The sequence below is a fragment of the Castor canadensis genome, chromosome 6 (assembly GCF_047511655.1).
Source record: "Castor canadensis chromosome 6, mCasCan1.hap1v2, whole genome shotgun sequence".
Lineage (NCBI taxonomy): Eukaryota > Metazoa > Chordata > Mammalia > Rodentia > Castoridae > Castor > Castor canadensis.
Window position 1 is genome coordinate 4,431,760 of NC_133391.1, and position 5,859 is coordinate 4,437,618.

Here is a 5,859-nt window from a genome sequence, read left to right on the forward strand (position 1 = left end):
AACAGCTTAAATGTTTCAGTGGCACCGTCTAACACACTTCACTCATGCGTTGGGGTTGCCCACCTGGACATACGTGGACCGTTTGTTCCTGTTGGACTCTATATGGTCCCACTGTGACAGCATAGGTGTCGCTGTGGCTCGACTACACTGCCCACTCACTCACAGAGACACTAATCTGATCTCAGTGTGGCGTGGAAGTAGCTTCCGGACACTGTGTATGCATTTATTTGCACGGGAAGTTGGTATCTTGTTATCAACGGCGTTATTTCCTCCTCCATTCACCTCACCTGCTACTTTCTTATCAGCTCCCCCACCCCTTAAACAACTTTAATGGCTTTCACTATTCTCTTTTCACACCCGTGTATAAAGTACTTCAATAATGTCAACCCTCTCTTTTCACTCTCCCTCCTCCCAGTGCTCCTCCGCAATCAGGTTTTATACTCCTGTTACTTTTTTAAAGGTCTATATTCCACAAGTGAAAGCAAACGTGATCATTGTCTTTCTGAGCCTGGCTTATTTTGCTTAAAATGATGATCTCCAGTTCCATTCATTTTCCTGCAAATGATGTAATTTCATTCTTCTTGATGGCTGAGTAATACTCCACTGTGTAGGCATACCACATTATCTTTATCCATTCTTCAGCTGATGGGCACCTAGACAATGAGCTCCAGGCTGTCCTCTGAACAGGCCAGACCCATTCTCCCAGGGAATTTGACTTGCTCCTCCTTAGGCCTTAAGGGTCTGGCTCTGGACACCCAGCCCATCTGGTCTCTCTCCAAGGTGCCTTCAAGTGCAATAGCAGGGTTGGGTGTCTGTGCTGTGGGCGGGTCTGCGGCACACTGTCCCTCGGTTCCACAGGCACATCTCAACACACTGCGGTAGCAGTGGCCCAGAGGGACAATTAGCCACCCAATTCAGCATGAGGTAATGGGGCCCCTATAGGCCCCTTCATTAGCTCATCCCCAGTCACAAACACTGCCAGGCCCTGCCCTTTACCTACTGAGGCTTAACGGCCCTGCAAACTAACACATGCCAGGCTCTGCACAAGAACTCTGCTTCCATACCCTGTGGGGGTTTTGCCAAGTTGTCCTTTAAATGACTTTCACATATTTAAAAAGAATATCTCAGCTGGGCATGGTAGCAAGATCCCACCTCAAAAAATCAAAACAAAACAAAACCCCCCAAAATCTATGGTAAGCAACCCAAATATCCAACTGGTAAATAGACAAACAAAATGGGTACATCCATGTGGCAAAATATTATTTGGCCGTAAAAAAGAATAAAGAACAGATACACACAAGATGGATTAATCCCACTGTGGTCAGTAAAGAAGCCAGTCACAAAGACCACATATTGTACAAGGTCCTGGGTTCAATCCCCAGCACCCGCCCCCCAAAACAAGGCCACATATTATATGACTCTGTTTACATGAGATACCCAGAAAAGACAACTCTATTGTTGGTGTTTCATTTTACTTCTTTTTTTGAGACAGGGTCTTGCTATGCAGACCAGGTTGGTCTGAAATTCACTATACAGCCAAGGCTGGTCTTAAAATTGCAATCCTCCTGCCTCAGCCTTCCAAGTGCTGGGATTACAGGTGTGTACCACCATAGCCTGTCAGAAAAGACAAATCTCTATAGAGAAAAATAGATCGGTGGTTGCCTGATAGTGGGAGTGAGAAAGAGGAAGGAATGACAGCAAATAGCATGAAGGATGTATACACCTGAGTGAATTATGTCATCTGTAAATGACAACTCCGTAAGTTTTTAAAACATAACACAGCAAAGACAATGAAAACCCTCAACTACCAAGGATCTGAGAACTCTGGACTCTGCCAGCGGCTGGCCACAGACTTGGGTGTCTGCTCAGTGCTTGGTCATGGCCAATGAGCCTGGTGTCTTCATTTGATTTTTTTTTGAACAGTGCTGGAATTTGAACTCAGGGATTTGCGCTTGCTAGGCAGGTGCTTTTACTGGTTGAGTCAGGCCCCAGCCTGAGCCTGATGTCTCAAGACACAGGTCACCCTGTGTCCTCTGACAGCGGAAAGTGCGACAGGTCCCTAAAGCATTTATGTGCATGCAGCTGTCTGCTACAATCTCCCCTCCCAGGGTGAAAATCGATTTGACCCATTAGTAGAAAATCAAAACCTATCCACTTGGAGGCAAATCTGCTGGATTAGCAGCTGTGTTCCTGCAAGACAGGAAAAAGAGCTTGGCAGATGTTTTTCTAGGCAAAAATCCCTCCTGTGTCCTTCTGAAAAGAGGATTTTTTTCACAGGAAACCTTCAGCCCATGGAAAACACTGAACTGGACATTCACTACACCGTAAGCACTGTATATTCTTCCTTTCTCTTCTGCAGCTACAGTCCAGATTTCGGTATCTGCAGAATTACTGCTCCTTCAGGGTGCAAAGGTCATGCTAGAAGCAGCCTACCTGCTCACAGAAATCTGACCCTAGCAACATGGACTGAGCAGAAGCCGCTGGGCAAGTGGTCAGTGAAGATCCCTCCCTTACTCCTCAGTGCTGGAGACTGAACTCAGGGCATTATACAGGCTTGGCAAGTCCTCTACCACTTGAACCATGCCCCAGCCCTTTTGTTGTTGTTGTTATTGTTTTCGAGACAGGGTCTCACCGCTACCTTTGCCTGGGTTGGCCTCCAATTCTGTATCCTCCTGTCTAAAGTACTGGGATTACAGGTGGGCATACCATGCCTGGCTGGGTTTAGCCTCTTACAGAAGAATGTTTCCAGAGCGTCATGGGCATTTCTATTAGGTTCTGAGCTAACCAATCAAGCGATCAAAACAAGTGTGATCACCCAGAAAGATAGGATCTGTATTACCAGATGCAATCACACTGCCACAACCTTCTATTTCACTGCTTACAGAAACAGATTTCTAGGGCCAGGTGTGGTGCCTCATGACTATAATTCCAGCTACTTAGGAGGCAGGGATAGGAGGACTGCAGTCTGAGGCTGGCCCTGGGCAAAAGCTTGAGACCGTCTAGAAAAAGTAAAGCGAAACAGATCTGGGAGCATGGATCAAGCGGTAGAGCACTTGCCTAGCAAGCGTGAGGCTCTGAGTTCAAACCCCTGAAATGCTCAATTAAAAAAAATAGACGTCTTTGACAAACTCTGCATTCCCTCTTCCTTGCTTATTCGGGCAGCAAGAACCATCCCCAAGCCAAGCAATAAGACCAAATGAAAAGGTTCCAGTACGCAGGGTAAAATAAGCAGGACGCTCAACAACTATCCACACCTTTGGATAAAATTATCAAGGCTGTCAGGAAAATGGTCTCAGAGCTATCCTAGTCAGTACAAAAGCCTCACTTTCCAATGGTTCCCAAACATGGAGGGAGAACCAACTGCAGGGATTCTGATCTTAGGATCACCAAGAAAAGCAACCTGAAAAACAGAATAATGGTCTGAACCCAGTTCAAGACCAGAAAAGTTCATTCTATTTTAGACATTAGACAAAAGCTGTACATTTGAGCCTGGTGGCCCACGCCTACAATCCTAGCTACCTGGGAAGTTGAGATCAGGAGAATCGAGGTTCAAAGCCAGCCTAGTTTGTGAGACCCGATCTCCAAAATAACCAGAGCAAAATGGACTGGAGGTGTGACTTAAGGGGTAGAGTGTGAAACCCTGAGTTCAAACCTTAGTTCCACAAAAAAAACACACAGAAAAAGTTTACATTTGTCTATGGGAGGAATCATTCAAAGCGCTCTTCCTTGTAGTTCAAGTGCAAGTAGAGATCATTATGATCATTATACTGGGGTTAGGTCTAGAAGATTCTATAATGTTATGTGTATTTGGGGCATGCCAAGAAAGCCTTTGGTTGAAATCAGACATTCCTAGTCTTGGCAATTACCAAGCCATCAGACACAGGACCAATGTCCAGCCATACTGGCCTCCATCAGTCAGGGGACTTTTGGAGCCCTGCCCCAGAATTCAAGCAACATTTTTCTCTGAACTTCAGAGAGAATGAATAGTACCTATGAGATCAAAATAAAACCTACTTCTTGAAATTCCAATTATGATAATAGCAATATCTTTTTTGTTTTTTTGTTTTGTTTCTTGCAGTACTGGGGTTTGAACTCAAGGGCTTGCACTGGTTAGGTAGGTGCTATGCCACTTGAGCCTCACCCCAGCCCTGTTTGCTTTAAATTATTTTGGGGACAGGGTCTTGCTGTTTGCCCAGCCTTGCCTGGACCACAATCCTATTTGTTTTCCGAGTAACTGAGATGACAGGCACATACCACCACACCCAGCTATTGGCTGAAATGGAGTCTCACTTTTGCCTGGGCTGGCCTCACACAGTGATCCTCCTGAGTAAGTGGGATGACAGATGTGAGCCATCACACCAGGTGGCAGTATCCATTTTTGCTTGATTTGTGGAGGTGCATGTTTTTACTTGAAAGCATGGGAACACAGGCCTTAAGGTACAGTGCCAGGGTGGCTAACACAACTTTAAAGTACCATGAGGATGTGGGCATGTAAGTTTCATTCTACTAACTCTGTAGAGCTACACATTTGTGTAACCGTCACCACGTCGAGTGTAGTGCTACACTGGGCTGCTCATGCACAAAGATGAAGGAAGAAAGAGCCCCAGTTCTGGAAACATGATCAAATAAGGTGGTGAGTATGAAAATACCATGGCTTTTCAGATCGATGTGGAGAAAATTAAAAACACAAACATTTTAATGTATAGCTGGGTACCAGTGGCTCACGCCTATAATCCCAGCTACTCAAGAGGCAGAGATCAGGAGAATCAAGGTTCAAGGCCAGCCTGGTCAAATAGTTCCTGAGACCCTATCTCAAAAATAACCAACACAGAAATGGGCTGGTGGAGTGGTGAAAGTGGTAGGGCACCTACCTAGCAAGCGTGAGGCCCCGAGTTCAAATCCCAGTACTGCCAAAAAAAAGCCTTAAATATTCCTTGAATGCCATAGAAATACACAGCTATCACAGCTAGCAACCGGCAAAGAACCCTAGCTGAGTCGCTGCCTGGTTTAAATAGCTGGAACGGTGTACACTTTGAAGGAGAGCTCTGACTAGGCTGCTCAGCTAAGGGCTCTTACCTGCCTACTTTTGTTTTTTAAAGGTGTGTCCCAGGATAGAAAGCAAGCAGGGAATTACAGGAACGACTACCGGCGTACGGGACTGCATGTGTCTGGAAAGCCCCACAGCCCTTAACAGGAACCAGGAACTTTACCAGATCAAAGCGCACTGACTTCACACAGCAAGTGCCTTTTTTTTTCTTTTTTTTAAATCTTATTGGTTCTGTCCAACACCACTTCCGTAGTAGTATCTGGAATAATTGTAGTGAACTTCCATCCCAGAGATGGATCATTCTACCTTGCATTAAAATCCCAGCCCAGGCCAGGTGCTGGTGGCTCACGCCTGTAATCCCAGCTACTCAGGAGGCAGACATCAAGAGGATTGCAGTTTGAGGCCAGCCTGGGCAAATAGTTTAAGAGACTCCATCTCCAAAATAACCTGGACTGGAAAATGGACTGGAGGTGTGGCTCAAGGGGTAGAGTACCTGTTTCACAAGCGTGAAGCCCTGAGTTCAAACCCCAGTCCTACCAAAAAAAGAAAAAAGAACGAAAAGGGCTGGGAGCATGGCTGAAATGGCAAGGCCTAGCAAGTGCAAGACCTTAAGTTCGAAATCCTGTACTGCCCCCCAAAAAACAAAAAACAAAAACCAACTGAGGGAACATATAGTTCATTGAGAAAAAAAAAATGTGTGCCAACAATTTCACCACTATTCTTTTATCAAATATTTATCCAGTTCCACCTGTGTGCCAGTCACCCTTGCAGACACTGAGGGCAGTGGTAAACAACATGCAAATCAGCCCTGG

The 5,859-nt window shown here is 45.6% G+C and overlaps 1 protein-coding gene across 3 annotated transcripts in view; it reads right to left on the reverse strand.

Annotated features, from left to right (window-relative positions):
• Nucleotides 1–5,859, reverse strand: part of Baiap2l1 (BAR/IMD domain containing adaptor protein 2 like 1) — a 67,712-nt gene that overhangs the window by 51,127 nt on the left and 10,726 nt on the right. The window lies entirely within an intron of this gene.